Raw genomic sequence first — 22,959 nt, forward strand, 5'->3', positions numbered from 1 at the left:
ATACTTTGTGGGAGACCAAATCTCACCACGATTTCTTTGACAAATTTGAAGGCGCTTGCACCGTCGCACTTCCTGATGGTTTCGCTTCATTTTATTTGGTGAACATGTCCATGATGACTGCAAGATCACATGGAGCTGATTGGTAACTGTTTTACTACTTCATGTTATCTTCACTAAATTATACTTAGGAGCTATTCTTAATTCTAGGTTAGGTGTGTACACTACTAGGAAAAGCATTATTGCCGGCGCACTAAAAAAGGCTACTGCCGGCACACCAGAGCCCGCCGGTGGAAACACGCCGGTAGTAATGAATTATCGTCGGCGCACCAGCTGGTGCGCCAGCAGTAAAACGAATTATCCCCGGCGCACCAGGCCTGCTGCGCCGGCGGTATGTTTTTTCAAAATTCAAAAAAAAAAAAGCTCGGGTTCATCTATTTCGGATTCGTCCTCGAAAACGGTGGCCGTGCGCCGCCTTGTTGTCGTTGTTGCGTCGGTGTAGGTGTATGAGGAGGAGGAGGAGGAGGAGGATGAGGATGAGGCCGGAGGTGGTGGTTTAGGAGGAGGAGGAGAAGAAGAAGAAGGCCGGAGGCGGAGGTGGAGGAGGAGGAGGAGGAGGAGGAGGAGGAGGAGGAGGAGGAGGAGGAGGAGGAGGAGAAGGAGAAGGCCGGAGGTGGAGGTGGAGGCCCGAGGTGGAGGAGGTCACCGGAGTAGGAGGAGGTCACTGGAGTAGGAAGAGGAGGAGGCCGTCGCGGTGAGGATTGCAAGGAGAAGAGGAGGAGGGAAAGAGGAGAAGGGGGAGAAGTGAGGAAGGAGAAGAGGGAGGAGGGCCGGCTTGAATATAAAGTCTAGGTTACCGCCAGCGCACCTAATACGGCTGCGCCCCGGGGGTAATTTTTTATTTTTTACCAAAATCTAAAGCTTAAAAAAGTTCTGTTTCTGTTTTGAATTTGACGAATCCATTTTTGTCCAAATGACCGTGGGTGATTTTGGATAGGAAATTTTGCGTAGATAGATTTTGATATAAAAAAGTTTTTCATCTGAGGTCATATGCAACTAGAAATCCCGTTTTACCGAAAAATGACGCCATTTTGCATAATATCTCAAAATTCATTGTTAAAAAATTTCACCAAAACTAGATGACATAATACATGGGCATTTCAAAGTATTTTATTTTTTGAATTTTCTATCATTTCCTTTTATTTTTCAAAAACTGAAAAGGCGGTCGGGAGAGGAGGGGGACAAAAAATGGCCCCCGGCGCACCAATGGTGCGCCGGCAGTAGGAGAAGCTGCCTATTTTTTCGTGGCCCGAACCTGGCCAACCATTACTTCCGGCGCACCAAATATGGTTGTGCGCTGGCGGTAAGGGAACTTCACCGGCACCCCTAATAGTGGCGCGCCGGTGGTAAATAGCACCGGCATACCTAAAATGGAGTGCGTCGGCGGTAACCTTTGCAGCTATAGGCCTTTTCCTAGTAGCTATAAAGTGATTGTAAAGTGGCAACGAAGTAATAGTAAATAAAACTGTAAAGAGAAACGAGACAGTGCTAATGTTTTAAAGTATTTGAAACTCAATAGGGGTAAAACGTTCTTAGGTTGTTCCGGATTTACCACTAACATGGTTACTATGTCGATTACGATTTAATATGTTTGATATAATGTATCCATAAGATTGTGTCAATATAACTTATAAAATTTCTCGACGTATCTTATTTTGGTCTTGATTACATGACAACACGGTAAAAAAATATGTGGCAGCCTAGCAAAATTGTTGTTTCTGTTATTGGAGCTAGGATGCTTTTGATCGAGAAAAAGAAAGCTACTCCCTCCAATCTATAATAATTATTTATTTTAGTATAAACTTAATATAATTTTATACTAAATCCTCGATGCTTACTACGAATCAGACGAAGTAGGGTCTAAGCCTGTTGATCTATAATAAGTTATTGATGCAGGACGTATTCTCCAAAAAAAAAAAAAAATCTTTGTTGCTATTGTGCCTCGAACTTTAACGGCCCTTTCGTGCTCACACTGCTTCTGTCTGTGATCGATCAAAGACCGCGCCATTCCTTTTGCAGCTTGCACACCCAATGCAAGGAAACTTAGATAATTGCGGAACACTTGATAATAAACAGGAACCATTGCTTATAAGAATACCAGTAGTACGATTTTTCAACTGCTACAAAAATTCTAAGATAACACCACATATTTCTACAAATATAAATCGTAAACCTTCTAAACTGGAGCAGTCGGCTTGTCTTTTTTTGTTTCTGTGCATGGGTGCCACAATTACATTCCACTCGCTCGTTAACTAGCTACATTGCTCAGTTACAGTGTTGACTATTGACGCCATTTGATCTGTACCCAACAAAGCAAATTCTAGGTTCACATAATTCACACAGCCTGGGGGACAGCTAGCGCGAGACAAGGTCCCTTTCTGGATCGCCTTATCTGATAATCGACCGCTGCTGCAGGCACCAGAAGACGGCGACCGGAGTTGGTGGGTGCCTCTACCGGGCAACGTACCGGCCGCCGGCTCTCTCGCGTCGCTAGCGAGCAAGCTCACCCGCCCCCGCCGCGACCGGCCGTCTCGATCACCCCGGCCGTGCGTGGCCGTGGTTGGAGCTGCCATGGACTTTGGTGCTCCGTCGTCCGGGGATTCCGCATTTCCACGGCCGGCGAGCGCCGCGTGGTGTTGGTGGCGAGTGCAAGTTCACTCGACCGTATTGTACTTTTTTTTTTTGAACTGGAAACATAAATCTATTAAGGCATAACGAAATCGTTGGTCACAGAAGACATTACATCAGGTGGAAAATCATCAAACCAGAGACCAGGGCTACCCTGGCTGAAAACACCACCCAAAGCAGCCAGCTTGTGAGCTGGGCTGTTACATGCCCTTGGGCAATACTCCACACTACAGGAAACAAACGCCATGTGCAGCAGAAACTTCGCATGCTTGAAAAGGGGGCCCAGCCTAGATAGATCATACGAGTTTGTATCGATTCCTTGCTTCAGCTCAGTGCAATCAGTGGAGAAAATCACATGGCAAAAACCCATCTGCTCCGCCACGGGGATGGCCTGGATGAGGGCCGTCAGCTCGGCCTGCAGAGCATCAGCGGCATCAGGGATGAAGCCACAGGCAGCGAACACAGGCACTCCGAGATGGTCACGGGCAATAGCGCCCCAACCTCCTGTATTCATGCTTGCCAAGAAGGAACCGTCAGTGTTAATTTTGACCACATCAGTAGGAGGAGGGTTCCATCGAGGGGGCTGTCTGGACACAGCAAAGGATGAATTGCTCATGTGTTCTTGCCATTCTCCGATGTGGTGCATCACAAGGAAACTAAATTCCTCCGCAGTACAACGCTTTTCCTGATGGTTCACCTTGTTCCTTTCCCTCCACCAGCACCAGAGCAAGGCCACCACTTTTAATTTGGTTTCGGCAGGCAGTGAGAAGGCACAACTCAGTAACTCGAGAGGGGTAGGGCAGGCACACAGCTGAAGTCTAGTGTCTTCAATGTTGAGAGCGCGCCAGCAAGCCTTGACCTCTTTGCACCTGAGGAAAAGATGTCCTCCATCCTCAAACATACGGTTGCAAACAACACACCTCGTATCAAGCTCCACTCCACGCCTTGCAATGTTCATGTGCAACGGATGGCTATTATGCCCGAATCTCCATAGGAAATGTTGAACTTTGGGAGGGCACTCAAGTTTCCAGATTTGCTTCCAAACTCGATGCTTCCACTCACTATTGATTTCATCAGAGCAGCTGGCGGACCGGCTCTGATGCAACAGGAGGTTAACATGTAGTTTGCAGGCTGATTTTACTGTGAAGATGCCCCGGTTGTCAAGGTGCCAGGCCAAGAAGTCACCGGTTTCATCGACAATAGGAATGGACAGAATGTCCGCAGCTTCCGATGCACAAAAGGTTTGCCTAACTAGTTGGCTGTCCCAGCAGCCAGACACCGGGTCAATTAGCTCACTGACTTTGGTGATCAGGTTGTTAGGCTGCCTCGAAGACGGTGTACGCTTGGGGCCCTTAGGCAGCCACGGATCGCTCCAAATGCTGATTTGAGATCCATCCCCAACCCTCCAGATCAATCCTTCCTTCAGAAGTTGCACCCCTTTAAGAATGCTTCGCCAAACATAGCTCATCCCAGGCACAGCAACCGCAGTGAGGATGTTCCCATTAGGGAAGTATTTAGCCCTAAGAACCCGGGAGCAAAGGGAATCAGGGGCTTGGATAATGCGCCAACCCTGTCTAGCCAACATAGCCATGTTGAAAGAGTGCAGATCACGGAAACCAAGCCCACCCGCATCTTTTGGAAGCTTCATTTTCTCCCAACCAACCCAGTGCATCCTGCTCTCATTATCTTGCTGAGACCACCAGTACTGACACACCAATTGGCTAATACTGTCACATAAGCTCTTAGTCAGGTCAAAACAGGCCATAGCATATGTAGGAATCGCCTGCGCCACCACCTTGATAAGAATCTCTTTCCCTGCAGCCGAAAGGAACCGTTCCTTCCATCCCTGTATACACTTCCATATCTTCTCCTTTAGGTATTCGAAGCACCTTGCCTTAGACCGGCCCACATACAAAGGAAGGCCAAGATACTTGCCGCCATGGGCCTCAAGGCCAAGCCCTAGGATCTGCATAAATCTCTCCTTAATCCGCCTCGGTGTGTTGCAGCTGAACATGACTGACGATTTCTCCTTGTTTATGACTTGTCCTGAGCATTCCTCATACCTTTGCAAAATGGAGGTGATGGCAGCAGCCACATCTTCATTGGCCTCCACAAGGAGCAGCGAATCATCTGCCAAAAGCAGATGGTTTACGGTTGGCGCAGACGGTGCCAGTTTTGTGCCTTTGATTTCTCCTACGGATTCAGCGTGATGAAGCAGCCCCGAAAAACCTTCGGCGCAGAGCAAGAATAAGTATGGAGATATAGGGTCTCCTTGGCGCAGGCCCCTCCTCGGAACAACTTGATCAGTAAGCTGTCCATTAATTTTGAAACGATAAGAAACTGAACTCACACATTTCATGACCAGCTCGGTGAAGTTCTCACAAAAGCCCAACTGCAACATCACCCCCTTCAGGAAGGCCCACTCCACACGGTCGTATGCCTTGCTCATATAAAGTTTGACTGCCATATACTGCTTCTTCCCCGATCGTCTTCTCTTCATAAAGTGTGCCATCTCATAAGCCAAAATGGAATTGTCCGAGATCAATCTTCCAGGCACGAAAGCGCTTTGGTTGGGAGATATGATGTCCCCTAGAATCAGCTTCAGACGATTGGCAATGACCTTCGAAACAAGCTTGTACACCACATTGCAGAGGCTAATCGGGCGTAGATCTCGCAATCTTTCTGGTTTCTTTACCTTTGGAATGAGCACAACGATAGTTTCGTTCCATCCCGCTGGTATACTGCCACCTCGCAATACCTGGAGTACCTCGCTTACCACTTGGTCACCCACCAAAGCCCAGAACTTCTTGTAGAAGACAGCCGGCATCCCGTCAGCTCCAGGAGCCTTTAGGTCACCCATACTATCCAGAGCAGCCTTCACCTCCTCCCTAGTGAACTCAGAAGACAACATTTCATTCATTTGCACCGTGACTCGGGGAGGTATGTGGCTAAGAGCGTGCCTGATATCAATACCTGCCATGGGGGTAAACAAGGAAGAATAATAGTTAGTAATAAGGGCCTTTAAGCCCTCCACCCCTTCAACAACCACACCATCCTCCCCACACAGCTTGTGAAAAGTGTTCGTCTTTTTCCTCTCGGCAGCACAAGAGTGGAAATAGTTTGTGTTCCTGTCACCCTTTTCGAGCCATTGCACATGAGCTCTTTGGCGCCAGTACATGTCCCTTTGTTCTTCCAGCCGTTCAAGCTTGAATCTGGCCACTTGTTCTTTTCGAACCATTTGTTCCGAGATGTCACCCTTCCTGTACCCCTCCAACTCCTTTTTGAGTTTTTTGATTCTATTTTCAAGGTCACCCAACACGTCCTTGCTCCAAGAGTGGAGCTCCCTGGACACAGAAGTGATGAGGTCTTTTACCTGCGTGTTCCCTCTTTGTTTTTCGAGATTCCAAGCATTTGTAACAATGGAGTCGTAGTCTTCCACCATCAGCCACCTCGCTTCAAAACGTTTGTTGACCTCTCCACCCCCACGCCACCTATCCTTCGCCACTCCTCCCACCTCCACCAGAATTGGCCGATGATCCGAATGCTCTGGATCACCATTCACCACCTTGTAACAAGGGAATCTAGCACACCAACTTGGGTTTGCCACAGCACGGTCTAGCCGCTCACGGATATAGCCATCAGCATGGTGATTATTATTGCGCGAAGTAAAGATATCGCCCTCGAAGCCGAGGTCATTCAGGTTACAAAAATTCAGAGCATTTCTAAAGCGGTCCATACAGATTTGGGGCCTAGGAAGGCCACCTTGTTTTTCAAAACTAAACATAATTTCATTAAAATCGCCAACACAGAGCCAAGGAAGATCAGCTTGATGGTGGAGGGTGCGCAGCAGACTCCATGTCACCTCCCGCTTGTCCTGCTTCGGTTCCCCGTAAATTCCCGTGAGCCGCCATTTGAAACCATCAGCTTCAGTAATATTGACGTCAATGTGCAGACGTCCTTTCCATCTGAGCTCCACCTCGATACCTTTCCTCCACAGCATCGCCAAGCCACCACTCTGGCCCTCACTCTTTTGAACGATCATATGTGGCATATCTAGCATCCACCTAAACTTCTCCATCCTCTTCTCATCAAGTTTTGTTTCTGATAAGAAAAGGATATCAGGGACCACACGCCTATTGAGCTCTCGGAGCCCACGAACTGCCGGCCTATTCCCCAATCCCCGGCAGTTCCAACCACCAATCCTCATTTGGATCCGCAGGGCTGGTCCTGCAGCCCCGCGTTCAGTTGACCTGGCACAGTGTTAGACTCCTCCATTACTACATCCCTCTTTTGTTTCTTCAGGTTTGCAAGATCCTCCTCGTCCACCCCGGACTCCAGACCCCTCTTCCTATCTTGTATTATTCCTTCCATTGCATCCTCATCAGTATCACCCGTCTGGTTCTTGTTCCTCTGTTGTTTCTCGCAATGCTGGCGCCTGAACTTGTGCCTCTTGCTATCTTTGCTTTCATTGATTGGCTGCATCGCCACTGGTGGCCCACCTCCATCCGTTGAGGCTTCCTTGTACTCGGACATATGCACCTCAGGTTTCATCCCTTCAGATTCTGCATCCTTTGCCTGGCCCTCATCACCAAAACCTCCACCTGTTCCATCCCCTGCTTCATCTCCTATTGCCTCCGGCCTATTGTCAGACAACATCAGTTGTTTCTTGGCTTGGTTTGCATTGGTCTTCTGGACATTCTCCGTTGTCGGCAGCTTCAGAGGGCTCGTGACTTCACGGTCATCACCTGGGCTGCTTCGCTTCTCAGTGTCATTGGCATCTTTGCGCCAGGAAAGGCTGTCGCTGCCCGACCGATTCGATTTGTTTCCACCACCTCCAAAGCTGGACGAGCGGCCACTTCCTCTACGCTGAATGCCCGAGTAGCTAGCCTCCTCATTGGTCGACCTTCTTGATGGGGTATACTTCATCCAGCTCCCGAACTGTTGTTCCTCACCCTTTTTCAAAACAATAGCACATGATTTATCCGTGTGCCCAATCAAGCCACATGTCCAGCAGAATGCCGGTAAAAATTCATACTCCAAGGGGCACCAGCGCTCCTTCTGTTCATCGCCCACCTGCACCATCACACCTCGCATCAACGGTTGCTTGATGTTGAGCTTGATTTTCACACGTAGCACCCTTCCTTTGGCCAAACCATCTTCACCTAGCTCCACATCCTCGAACTCCCCCACCTTGTTGCCTACGAGGACTCCGGTTTCTTTATCCAGCTTCCCCAGCGGCAGGTTGCCCACCCGAATCCAGATAGGTAACTTGCAGAACTCGTACTCATCCGGGGACTTGGCTGCGTCAAAATCCTCCATGACCAGGGCTTCTCCCTCGAACATCCAGGGTCCCTCCTCCAACGCCTTCCTCCAACCCGAAACTTGATGGAAAGTGAACCTAAAAACATTCTCACCCAAATCTTTGCACGTTACGCCTTTTAGGGGGCACCAGATCTTTCCCACAGTGTTCTTCAGCGCCTCAGGAAGCGATGGTTTCTCCGACATGAGCTTCCCCACGGCCTGGGGCAAGGCCGCTCCACCTTGGCCTTCCTCCTTCCACTCAATCCTGATGCTCTGCCTCTCCGCTTCAGACAACTTCAGATTCTTCAGCATCCCTTCGACCTTCTGCATCCTGAGCCCAGCGGCAGGACAGAGAGCAGCTAGGTGGGTGTGTTACGATCACGGCCCTAGCAAAACCGCGAAAGGCTTGGGGGTGGAGGGGAATGGGTATGGGTGGAAGGGGGGGTGACAGGCCTCCCGCCGCCGGAGCTCCGAACGGATCCGGCACAGGCACGGGAGGGAGCGGGGGTGGCGAGGGGCGGACCGCGAACCACAACCCAAGATCGCCGGTGCAGAGACCGGTGCGGCCGGAGTGGAGAGAGCTGGGAAAACCTAAATCGCCCCACGGTCGCTAGACCGGGAGCACAAACCGTAACGCGGAACGGACATCCCCTAGGGGAATACCGTATTGTACTTTGGCCACGGTATAGTGCGCATCTGATTTGTTTGTGACCCCGGCCGTCGCGTCGTTCCAGGCCAGGGTCAGTGGCCACAGGGTGCCAGCCTGCAGCGCGCGGCATCTGCTCTAGCTTGTCCATGCATGTGGGCGTATCTCGACGCGCGATCGGCCGGCGTCCTTGAATATGTTTTCGATACCTTCCGGCTCCGTCAGCGCCAACATGCCATGTTCTTCCCAGAGCTCATGTTTCGATCAGAAAATTCAGGAGTAATTAGGTGCAGTCGGGCCGGACTTCGGAGATGCTTCGAGCCACTAGATAGAGAACTAATACTTGGAAACTTGATAATGCTTACGCGATCTTCCTTTTTTTTCTCCCTGTTTTGAACGGCTTTGCAGGCGAAGAAGTTAGGAAAACCATCAGCCTGCTAGTGGTACATGATAAGTTGCAGATAACATCTTCATCTGTCAATGTCTCGACCCATCACACCGTGCACGCGCTGCCCCGTCTCCTCGCCGCGCCGGTCACCAACGAGAGAGAAAGCACGCATGGGCGCCACGGTTTAGTTATAAACAATCGCAGGACTGCGCGTCGGGGTTAGGTGGTGTGTTTAGTCAAGATGTCCGGCCAAAACACTCTACGTACAAAATGGAGCTGTCAGCAAAAAAAAAAAGCTAATAGAAAGAATCACGGAGTTCAGGTTAATAACCTATAGTTCAGTTCATAGGACCGGCCCAATATTTTTGATACATCGATCGGTTTCCAATGCAAGACGTCATGCGCGCGTCTGTAAGCAAGTTCGTAACCTACAAGCACCGTCGTTTTTCTCACCCCCAGAAGATGACAAGATGACCTTGCTCGAGGACGAAACGGCAGCATGATCCTACATTCCAATTGTTAAGTTAACTGAATCTCCAGGCAGGCCTTCAATCAATAAAATAATGGCAGTTCTTGGGCTTGCCATCGGTTAGCGCTGCATATCGGGAAAACTATCTCGTGGAAATGGAATCAGATCGCCTCTGGATCCTCGGATCATTTAGGTACATGCATGAGCATATACCAATCCAGGTGGTTGATCTGCTGATAATCTACGAGAAAGCAGATTGGCGCAATCTGATTTCATGTCCCACTCGAACACCTAGTTTTGTCTATTGTGGAGAAGGATATGGAAGAATCTCAATGCCAGCGAGAAATCTTGCTTCGGGTTCGCTCGGAGCAGCTACGACCTGGTGATCAAATCTTTCATTTTTTACTTCAAATTTTACTGTACCACTCATACAAAAGATTTGTAAGTTCCATGTGCTTCTTGGCACGAATTGTGCAGCGGCGGAAACCCTTCTTGTGTCTGTAAGCCTATTATCTTCTGCATTATTTTCCAAATATCATCATACGATCTTACGATGGATGTGCTAATCTACAAATAACTACTTTTCTGCATAAAAAACCCCCAGCAAATAGAGCATCTCCAATGGACCAATGTTGACGGACAACGCATGTTCGTGTGTGGTCTCGCGGACAGAGGACACCAGAAACAAGGGTTAAAGGTGCGACGCAAACGGATGTGAGGCCGCACATTGACGTATTCGTAACCCAAATTGGGCCGGATTTGTGGTGTGTCCTTTTCCGCACGTGTCCTCCTCGTTAGCGGCACTGGACACTCCAACCCCCCTCCCCCCACCCTCGGTTTCGCGTGTGTGTCGTTCGACAATTTTCAGCTGCCCACATCGCCCGCCTCTAGCCGCAGGTATTCAAGTCAACGTTGTCGTAGGACGAGGTCCCGTGCCTTCCCGCTCGCTACCGCCATTGCAGTCCACGTCTTCGCCGGAGGAGGTCCCGTGCTTGTGACTATGCTCTCCGATCTGGCCAACACAACTTGATTTCACTTGTCGTTAGCTCGAGACGTTGCCACAAACTTATTTTATATGACCTTATCTATAATTGTGTAAACTATGTATTATAATGTTTAAATTTGTTTGATTGCAAAACTTGTTCCCCCCTCTACCCTCAAATTTTCACTTGGCTCATATTTCCCCCATAAACTTTATTTGGATCATTAAACCTTCCTAAACTAGGAATAATGGTCTGTTTAACCCCTGGCCTGGTTCAAAAGGTTAGGTCGAAATCCAAGGTTAAGGGGCTAAATGAACCATTAGTGATAGTTTAGGGGTATTTTGTGAGCCAAGTAAAGTTTAGATGTGGAGGGGGACTTTGTTCTTTATGTGTAAACTGCCGAAACGGCAAAAATTGGGGAATTGGCCAAGATAGGTGAAAGGGCAGGCAAAAATGGGCCACCGTTGTGGGCACACACGGACAGGGGAGGACAACCCATCCGTTTGTGTGCCCACGACTCCCCAAATGGATCAATATGGATTGTTTCATTGTCTGAAAAGGTCTACCCGTTGGAGCTGCTCTTAAGTTCATTCTCTTGCTTTTTCATTCCTCAACTCCACCGTACTTGGCGAGGTTAGGTTCATGCTCAGAGGTTTTAGGAGGGGGGTGTCGTTGATGATTTGCATATGCATCCATGATGTGGACAAAATGGTGGGGCATAAGCGACATCACGTCGAGAGCCGGTGGAGAAAATTTGGAGAGAGAGAGTAACTTCAATAAAGGCCCACCCGAAATACACCAATCATAGTTCTAATTCATTTATGAAAAAGGCAAAGCCTTTATGTTAGGGTTGCGTAATAAAAAATCAGACTTACATACCGAGGAAGGCCACACTCGAGGATACAACATACCCTAGAAGCTAGGTTATGCTGAAGAAGTGTCGCTAGGCTTGACGCCCCTATCATCGCCCACAACCGGGCTAGTTACCGCCTCACCTAGTCACCTTGCATGCTCATTGCACCACCATTTCCAAAAAAAAGGCTGAATGCATAAGGAGAGCTGCAAATTCCAAAACTATACTCGCCAATTAGCGTCTCTCGGCTATCCAAGCCATAACTGTACCCTGGCCGCACTGGAGTAGTACTTACAAATGACAAAACTGATGGATCATCTACGAGACCCGTCCTCATCGGGCTAGCACCGAGCCACTGAATCAACACAACCATCTAGTGAAGCGGAACATTAGGGCCCAGTTGTCGGCTTTGGTCGGGGCATGACAGAGATGTATCACGAGTGGTAGTATTCACCTTGATGCAGATTGCAGAACGTCTTGCTAGAAGTTTGCACGCTAATAAGCGGACAAGACAGAGGTCGCAAGCCCAGACGTGAAGGTCGGAGGGAGTGTTCTTCACACACAAAGAAAAACGTCGAATACGACGGAGCGGCGAAAAATGCCATCCCCGTGGTGCAAATCCTTGGGCAACAAAAGGGTGACAACTTATTAAGGTTGGAAGCCTCTTGATATGAAGTTTAACCAGGAAGCTTACCAGAGTCGATCGGATCAATCATTCACAGGACAGACCACACTGCTGCTTCTGCATGTTTAGCTAGTGCTTGCTACAAGTGAGCGCAACTGCAGATTCCAGTGACCGATCACAGAGACACCCACATAATTGGAATCTTGAAACCAGAGGCAGAGCCTCGAGACACGACCGCCAGGGCCTGCAATGTTCAATGTACCATGTGACGCGAGCAAAATTCTGTGGAGCAGATTCAAACCTGCTGTCGTTTCCCTCGCACACATTGTACACCTGGTAATCATGAATCGAACTGTAACCAAGGATGACACTGATGAACACACAGTTAGTACGTACGTGCTAGGAGACTAGTAGCAGCACAACAATGTGCTCTTTAGCGCAATCGAATTATTGGTTGCACAATGCTAGCAGCTGTTTCGGAGAGCAATCAGGTGCACGCGACGCGAGGCGCCAACGGTGGCGTCGCCGTCTCGTCTTGTCTCTCTCCGGCGGCCGATCTACGCCGGAGACAGGCACCACTTGGCCAAGTTGGAGAAGAAAAGGGCGCAGCCGTAGTACGGTCCGTGATGGTGGCGAGGGTACAGCTGTGAGGCCAGTACATTTCCATTGGATCTGCCATTTTCTTCCCCTTTCCCCTCTTCCATGACTCGTCGTCGTCAATATAACGTATATATACCGGTGCTAGCTATAGCTCAAGACTCCAAAGGATTTAGCAGTATATTGAAGTACAGTCGAGCAGCTGGCTTAATGATGCAGCAGCTTAATTGGCGGTCCCAAGATAAGATGGAATCGTCGTTGGCTGTGCACCGAAAGCGCAAATCAGCAGGGTCAAGCGGTGGCAAGCAGCTGGGGGTGGGGGAGCTGATGGGTAGATAAGATATACTCAACCGTGCACTTGTTCGACAGATTGCTTCCCTGGCCAGCTTGCACACGACCGACGGCTTTGATCAGCCAATAACCGGAGAGCAGCACGGCGACGTTCTAGTAGGTCTTTGCGCGTCAGCTGGAATGATTCTTCCAACCTTTGGAATAAAAACAGTGGATGTGGATCCATACTGAAATATGTGAAGAGTCCGACATAGTGACATCTGTCACTACTACACGTAGGGATGAAAAGACTTTCTTCTGCAAGACTTCTGCAGTGCCCCTAAATACCTCCCTTTAGAGCACTTTGCTACAACTGCCTCTAATGCCCTACCTATCGAGGCAGCTTGGAGAAGTGCCCCAATAGCTGTATACCAATCGGGCAGTTGGAGAAGTGCCCCAATTGGTATACACCTCATCGAGCAGTTTGGAGAAGTGTCCCATTGGTATACACCTATTGGGGCAGCTTGGAGAAGTGCCCCAATATGTGTATACCAATCGGAGCAGCTTCACAAGTGCCCCAATTGGTATACACTTATTGGAGCACTTCTCCAAACCGCCCCAATAGGTGTATACCAATTAGAGCAGCTTTCACAAGTGCCCCAAATTATGTAGACAAACAACAACGAAATGCAAGTGCCCAAGCTACAAATTCAAACAAAGTTAAAAACAACAAATTATGTCGAGACAACAGACATAAACATCCGGTAAAACAAACGAGAAAATTCAAACACTTTCCTACAAACCAAGACATAGAATTTGAAAGCCAAACTAGGTGATAATTTGAACAAGTTTACCGTAGAACATTAAACTAGAACAAGTTTAACCTAAACAAGTTTACTTGATAATCCGAACTAGCTAGTTGCCCCCACTAGTTGATGATCTCAACAAAGTTGAGACTTATGTACTCCCGCATTGGATATATCTTGATCAAAACAGCTTGAATCAACTCCAATGTGAGCAAGAAGCAACAAAGTCCGTCCAACCATTTTGAATGCATACATGTCCAAGGTCCCATTCAATTTTGTAGGTGCAGATCAATAAAGTCTTCTTCTTCTCCTTCTAGGGGTTGGCCATTCCTTGAAAGATTTGCTTTTCCGTAACTGGGTACCTGTAGCCATCCACAACCTCACTAGGCATGTACTGACATAAGAGCAAATAATAATTCCTCAGCATCTAATTATTGCATTCAAATGCATGAAAACATGATAATAATTAGCTAGTAGCACAAACCAAACCAGACAAACTTACCAAGGCTTCTAATTCCTGATTGTCCTCATCCATCTTGTGCACCCAAAAATTCTTCTGATGTTTCAGTTCATAGAATTCATGTTCGGTGACATAAACATCTTTGTAGATTCCAAAAAGAATGGCAGCCATCTCCCGCTCAAGAATCGAATTGATGTCCGTGAATACAGCTTCGTACAGGATGCTCCTTATGGAACTAGGCATATCTCCAACCACCTGCGAAACAAGGTGTCATACAATGTCAAGTAACATACAGGAATAGCTACGAGTTCAAAGAATACTAAATTTAAAACCATGAAGTTGAGCAAGAATATACCAGTTTCTTCAACTACAGCTTTTTCAATATTGTTCTTGTAAACAGTAACATTGAACAAGTTGGACAGTCCATCAAGAGAATCTTCATTGTATTCGAAATGCACAACATCTCCCACTTCTATATCATAAGCCCTAATTAAATATTTCCAGTAAGGACCACAAATGTATGTCCTCAACCTATCTTTTCTCAGAACAAATCATATTTGCGGAAATTGGGTGTCCCGGCAACTAGCCAATTCTTCGTGAACTTGTTCAACCTCTCTCTCGAAGGAGCAAGGTACATTCTGTAGGTAAACAAAAAGTGTTAACAAAAAGTGTTAAGTTATAAATAATATGATTTGCTACTGTGTCACAATGAATGGAAACCAAATTATCCAGTTTCAACATGTCTATTAATTCATTATTAAATTCTTACCACACCATGTAGGAATCCAGGAACGACGATAACATTGAAACTTGTTGTTTTCCTCTCTGCACGGCCACAATTTTCAGAAGGTTGCTCACAGCCAACACAAGTCATTTCGGCCATCACCTACAAACATTATAATTGGAGAGATTTAGGAGATGATGTAAAAAAATTTACAATTTATGCATGCACATGTCCGTTTACAGTATGTAGTCCTAATCAAATCGGAGAGCACGGTAAATAATGGAGAGCTATGGTGGTGTCCTGGGCCAACTTCACCAGTTCTGGACTAGCATCCTCCACACCGTCGGCTCCATCTCCGACAGCCACGAGATGCGTCCGACATCCACGAGGTGGTCCATGCAATCTAACTTTGTGCTGTGTCTAACATGCGTCTAACACATGTTTGTATGTGTTGGCAATTAATTAAATCTAACTAGGGAGAAAATAACATTAGGCCTCATGCATCACTTACGAATGAACCTGATCTACTAGAAAAAAGTCTGAACTACTAGAAAAAAGAAGTTGTAATAAATCTGACAGTACAAGAACTTGTTCAACCTCTCTCTAAATGAACAAGGTACATTCTGTAGGTAAAACAAACATTCATGCGGTGTGTGCCATGCATGGTGACCAGACGAAAAGGGAGCGGACAAAACACAAAAAGGAATACAGCGGTGTCTGTCATAGCTATAGGGTAATCCTTGCCCTGTTCTCTTCCATCACATAGCTAGATGTAAACAAACATTTATCCAGGTAAATAATTTATGCATGGACACAGGGTGAGAGATTCAGGAAGTAAACAACTAACCGTCAAACAGCAGATTGATTTGTAGAGGATGAACTGCTAGACCTTTTGGTTCTGCACAGGTTGGATTGAACAATTAATTGAAGCAGCCAAGGAACCAGTAATTGAGAAAAATGAGAGGATGAACAATGAATACTTTAATCAAAAATCTTAATCTGCAGAAAACATAAAACTCACCGTCAAACAACAGTTCGATTTGGAGAGGATGAACTGCTAGATCTTTCAGGTTCTGCATAGGTTGGATTGAACAATTAATAGGAGCAACCAAGGAACCAGTAATTGAGAACAAGGAGAGGATGAACAATTAATAGAGATCAAATTAGAAAAAAGAGATATCGAAGAACAGAAGAACTTTCATCGGAATAAAGGGGTGGGACGTACTGTTCAGAAAGAACTGTGTATGCCTGTGATTGAAAGAGAGGGGTGGGAATATAGGGGTGGTCGAACAGTTAACTTCCCCACGATCCCACTTCCCCATGTTCCCACGTTGCTTTTAAGGCCCAGGGAAGTAAAACACTTAACTTCCGACCTAGTGGGCTTGTTTTTTTTTCCAAGGCCCAGGGAAGTAAAACACTTAACTTCCGGCCTAGGGGCTTGTTCTGTTTTTCCCAAGGCCCAGGGAAGTATATATTACTTTGCAAAAAATTAACAATTAAAATCAGTGAAAATTGAACTGGCAGTAGGAAAAAATGCAGAGAAGAAATTTACAGATACGGAGAATCAGAGATAAAAAACTTCAAATATCACTGAATACTGAGAAGAAAGAAACAGAGAGACCCTCCTCCTTTATCCGGGCTTGGGACCGGCTACCGAGAATATGGTAGGCGGAGTTACCCCCCCAAAACCCAAATAAAAAAAAATTCAGAAATATAGTCTGCATAATAGATATTGCGACATATATAGTCAAACAAGCGGCCATGGTAGCAAAATGACATAAACACACAATGGACACACACAAATTGTAGACTAAAACAATTATATCATATGATAAAGATTATATCATATGATATCAACTGATACTTCAATACCACCACGGCCGCACTGGTTGAAAAGAAGGAGAACAACATTCCCAGATTCAAAGTTACACTCCTTAGCAAACTCCGACCAGCAGGAATCAAACTTCAACCTTCCATCAGTAGTAGTGTAGTATGCACCCTTAGGGCGGTAGCCATAGTCATCAACAAAAAAACATGCCTCGCCGCTTTCAGAGATATTCAAGGACCTAACAACTTCCTTCGGTATACGCTGAATAATAAAAATTTAATTATATATGGAAAGGATATAAAGGATAACTAAGATTACATAAAGAAAAGGAGAATTATACCAGCCCATTGCCCTTCAAATCAGTATTCGTCAAGGTGTGCACAAAAACAACACCAAGACCAAGACCACGCTCACGGAGAAGTTTTTCCTTCTTCAATGTTTGAGCAGTAGTAAGCATAACACCTTTAGTGTGGACAACTGCAGTTGGAATTTCTGCATAGAAATTTAAAATTAATAAAAGAATCAAAAAAAGAGGAGATGTAACATCAGTTGTATTACAAAAATGGGCAACACATGGTAAAGGAGAAAACAAAATTACCATCGATACGATGCTTTTCAGTGCCATCAGGACCTTCTGCAAATATCCCAAACAGTTCAGGAGCATTATCAAACCCAAACATGATACAGTCGCCAACTTTCAGGTTGTAGTCACGAAGAAATTTTTGGTATCCACTTCCGAAAACACGTGTCGTCGAACTGACTTTCTTAACATGAAACTTGTACTTCACTTCATCCGATGTAGCGACAAAAAAGATATTACCAACAAGGTTGTTGAACTGCCTCCTCACAAAACAAGGCACAGTCTGAAAAAACAGTAGAACAAAAAATGCAGAAAATAAGGATATAGTTTATAATTTGTCAACAAAAAAGATACAGACTAAAAAAGGATATATACCATGAACTCATCAAATCTGCTTCCAAGATAACAACGAAATGAACTGAGAGTCTCCCGCCTCTCCTGACAATGGTTGCCGATCGAACCACAAACAACACAGTCCATCCTGCGTATATTTAGCAATTACCAAAGCTAGAAAAAAATACGGGTAGGTAGCATAGAAATCAATCCATAGATCTGAAACCATACACATATATCTATAGATCTGAACAAACAAGATTATTCAGAAGACAAAAATGATTTTGAACAAACAGAGAAAAAGGACATGAAGTAGTGACACGTAAAAACATATTTTCCTACCTCTTAAAACAAACAAAAATCTTCAGAGAGAAATGAGTTTTTCAGCTTTAAAGAGAGAGAAAGAAGATGAAGGAGACTTGCTTCACCGGATGCAGAAGGCAAAACCAACCAGGGGCATTATAAATACAAGAAGTACTAGTAACTGCCTACAACCTATTTAATGAGGCTGTGGTAGGTGGTGGTTGCTCTCCTGTAAGTTCAAAATTCAAACACAAAGTATCTCATGCAAAAATGGAGCCCACTGCTATTATGTAATATCTGTCAAGAAGTTCACACTGAATGGGCTAAAAAAATGAATTTCCCATCCACTTTACACATGTAGTCCAAATATAGGATGTTCAAGAAGTTCACTACTACGGATGGAAAACATCAGCACACTGAAAAATACATTGAATCATAAAGTTGCACTTCAAAAATATTTAAAACCATATGATTTACAACTTCATATGTACAACAAAATGTTGACTACATGCCTTTGTTCTGACTATAGGTTAGGTCAGAACACTTATGGCATGCTAGTCATTTTTTCAACATACATAAAAAACAAAAATGCTCAATTGCGGACGAAGTGCACAATTATAACAAAGTAGGCATCACTTCAACACAATACAACATTCATACAATGAAAAATACATTGAATCATAAAGTTGCACTTCAAATTTTTTTAAAACCATATGATTTAGAACTTCAAATGTACAACCAAATGTTGAATACATGCCTTTGTTCTGACTATATGTTAGGTCAGAACACTTATGGCATGCTAGTCATTTTTTTCAACATACATAAAAAACAAATGCTCAATTGCGGACGAAGTGCACAACTAAAACAAAGTAGGCATCACTTAAACACAAGACAACATTCATGCACGTTGTATCGTCTTAAATACATGATAACATTCACACATACATAATTCTGACCAGTCATAATAGTCTAACAAAAACTGAGAGCAGACATTCTTAAGTTAAACCATAACTAGTACTACTTAGTGATCCTAAGTAATCCATCACTCCATCTGAAGCTTCATCATGGTGATCCTAAGCCAGGCTCCAAATTTATCCCTTTTCTTCATGGGAAGCAGCCCCCTCTCGTCGTCGAATGTGAACATCCAAATGTCTCCTTCCTTCAAGCTGAATCCTTTCACAACTCTTGGCCATCCTTCTGTCATCTTGGCCATTCCAGATGCATCAAGGTACATGAAGCAATATTTATCGACAGCTGAGCCTAAGCATCCTTCAGTGCAGTTCAGCACCACACCAACAACTTCTGCCTTAACTGGAACACCACGCCTCATAGCATTCTGCGTCATGATGAACTTCAGCAACTGTGATTTCGTATACACTTGTGAGAATTCCTGCATTTGTAGTCAGATGTTGTTATCAGGAAGATGCACTATGGTAATATCAAACATGATAGAAGAGTGAAAGATCCATGTTATATGGTAACTGCAAACATGAAATATAAGCAAGCATAAGTAGAACAAATGTACTGACCATTTCTCCATCTGATTTGACCATACTCTTGGTGAGTCTGCAGACATATCTCTTCACAAATGGTCTTTGGTAGCCATCAAAGTATTCTTTCTCAGGTTTTTTTGCTAACTCCTCAACATAGCTTTTAAGTTGCATCGTTTGCTGATAGTTCATTTCCACCTCATTGCCAAAGATGCATTGCCTATCAAATGACTCCTCACCTGTACAGCAAGGTCCTACATTCCAACATAATCTTGTGTCAGCATCAATCTTCGCTAATATTTCTATGAAGCAAAGGTACACAGTAACATAATCTTGGTGTGTTTGCTAATACCTCTTACTGTTATCTTTTTCTTCTCATCATCGCTGTCGACATGAATGAAGTCATCATCGTAGTCAACAGGGATGTAGTCGTCGTCATCATCAGAGATGTAATCATCTTCCTCATCTGCTGGTATGTACTCATCCTCCTCATCATCTTCCTCATGTGCTGGTATGTAGTCTTCATCATCGGAAAAGATGTACTCATCCTCCTCTTGGTCATGAGCAGGTATTTGCTCATTCTTCATGTAGGCAAACACTTCTGTACTAGCAATGTTAACAGCTTCATCTACGTCATCCCTGCATATAACAAGCAATTGTTTTAATTGCAAACACCAAATCAAGCAATTGTTTGAATTGTTTGATACTGAACAACATCAAGCAACTGTTTGAATTGCAAACACCTAATCAAGCTAGCACAAAATATCTACAAGATTCAATCCACAATCAGAAGAACAGTAAGTTTTATTATTTTTTAAAACTGTCCTTCTCTGTTTGGCGAATCACTTGTTGTTTGAAACTGAACCTAAAACCAGTAACACTAACATGCTTTCATGTGGTAGTATCAATGTAATCACTAGACAGTAACTATGCAGCACTAACTCATAAATTATTGTCTCTGTTTTAATTACCTGTCTCTGTTATCATCTCCCAAGCGCTTCTTCTTGTATTTGTTATCTTCTCCCAGGCGCTTCTCATTGTCTCGGTTATCTTCTCCCAGGCGCTTCTCATTGTCTCGGTTATCTTCTCCCAGGCGCTTCTTCTTGTATTTGTTATCTTCTCCCAGGCGCTTCTCATTGTCTCGGTTATCTTTCAACAGGGGAATCTCCTTGTGGTAGCTGTCCTTCTCTATTGTCTAGAGAAAGCAATGAAGGAGAAACAATCAGGCCATATAAAATACTAACCAAAACTGTAGCCCTACTCTGGTACACAGACATTTTCAGGATAGGATCAATTACGAGACTTGCAGTTAATGATTAACAATAAGGCAGGCACACAAAAATGAATTACCTGACGGTTAGTTACTCGGCTGGGTCTGATGCGCTCGTCAATGTCAACTTTGTTTGAAGGGAAGAGCTGTTAAACAAAGATTTAAAGTAAGGTACACCAATTATGAGAATTGCAGTTAATGATTAACAGTAAGGCAGCCAAAGCATTGCACTAAACAGCACGTGCTAATCAAAATGGTGTAGCATCATTTCGTCTAAACAAAAACCATGTGGCACTCTAAATGAAGACAAGAAGTACAATAATTGCAATCAGCACATAGGTAAAATTATAATCAAGCATATTATAATCAAGCACTCTAAATCATGATTAGATAGATGATAGGTTTTGCCTATACAACAGATTTCAGGATCAAAAGGGACAGCATTGGCAATCAATCAAGACCACCTACTGCAAACCAGCCATTCACTTAAATCTCAACTAGTACTCGCTAGGTAAAATTGCAATCAGCAGACAGGAACACAATGATAGTAATAATTTGACACTTTTAGGAACAAATTGATTAAAATTGAGTATGCAAGCATATCAGTAACATCAAGCTGCTACAGCAGTTCATGGTATGTAATCAGAAATTCCATAACAGAATAAGGTCAGCAGTTCATGTCATCATTGAGCACAGTTCAAATAAGGTCAAGTCAGTGCACTAGTTAAATGAATTACCTGACGGTTAATTCCTCGGCTGGGCGTGATGCGCTCGCCAACGTCAACTATGTGGGAAGGTAGGTGAATCACTGATCCGTGATAGATCAGCTCCCCAGCATGTAGAGGGCGTACATCGACGACATGGTCGTCTTGGTCGTACAGGACGATGCGACTCACATCGGACCGTAGGACCATCGAGCCCTTGTGCTTGGCCTTCTTACGGCTGTTGACGAACGTGGTGTAGGTAACACACCACCTCGTGTCCACCATGACCCCTGCTTCTCCCTGCCTTGAAAAACCAAATCAAGATCAAAGAAACGTAGACCAGATCTGGAAACGTAGACATGATGGGAAGGAAGATGGGAAGGAAGATGGGAAGGAAGATGTGAAGGAAGATGCTAACCTGGATCCGACGTTGATGTTCTTCCCTTGGATCCGTCGTTGATGTTCTTCTCTCAGATGGAAACCCTAACGAAGGGAGGAAGGTGGGAACTGCAAGTGAAGGATGTGCTGCCGTGATTTTTATGAGCTTGCAGCTTTTACAAAATAACCCAAGATATTTTTAAGTTCAAGAAAGTAGTCCCTCCACGACAGTCATTTTTACAAAAAACACCCTTGTCGTCTATAATTTTCTCACTTTTATTTACCATGCAAATATGAGCAGCCCAACTACTTACCAATCATTTTTGCAATTTCAGAAAGCTTCATAACTATGCACGGTAGAGCCCAGGTAGATGTGATGAACAACACATCTCCATGGTAGTTCATGCATTATTTAAAAATACCTGCAGATATAACCAGTATATAACCAGCCATACCTTTGCATCACAATCAGATTTGATGAAAAAACAACTGCAGCAAATGTTTTTGCAATTTGAAAAAAGCTTTAGAAAAATGCAATAGACAAAATATTGCAAGTACTTACCCAGGTAGATGTGATGAACAACACATCTCCATGGGTAGTTTATGCAATTTTTTAAAAACCCAAATATCAACTAGTGATCGATAATAAACTTACATAAACCACAATATTACATCAACCAGTATAAGCACATTACAAAATAATAATACCAGTCTCCTTGCAAGCACATTCATAACAGAAATAAACATCAACCTAGAACAACAACAACAGCATTCTTACTACCTACAACAACAGCAGTCTTACTACCTAATCCATAACAACCTAATCCATAACACGGCAGCTGATGAATGTCTTCAGTCGTCAATCTTCTCCAGAAAGAGGTGAATGTTGTCCTCCAACTTATCAACCCTCATAAGAATCGGTGAACCACGATTAATGTAGTTCTCTCTCGCGGATATAGTCCATTTGTTCTTGGTTCATCCGAAATTCCACCTTATTTTGGTTGCCACGGTGCACAATATACTCTCCAGATATTTCATCATTCATAACCCTGCTTGAGTATACAGCTATGCCCCTAGGTTGGTACTGGTAACCACTAAGGATGTGGGATGGCATCATCTGCGGAAGTAAACCACATTTATTAGGTCTTGCAAAACTATATTTTAGAAGATAAGCTTTGAGAAGATAAGCTGTCTGCAGAAAGAACTTACGAAGCGGTTAAAACGGAGGTCAGATCGATCAAGTCTGTGTACAAAGTACTGTAAGTC

The sequence above is a fragment of the Lolium rigidum genome, chromosome 7, assembly GCF_022539505.1.
Source record: "Lolium rigidum isolate FL_2022 chromosome 7, APGP_CSIRO_Lrig_0.1, whole genome shotgun sequence".
NCBI lineage: Eukaryota > Viridiplantae > Streptophyta > Magnoliopsida > Poales > Poaceae > Lolium > Lolium rigidum.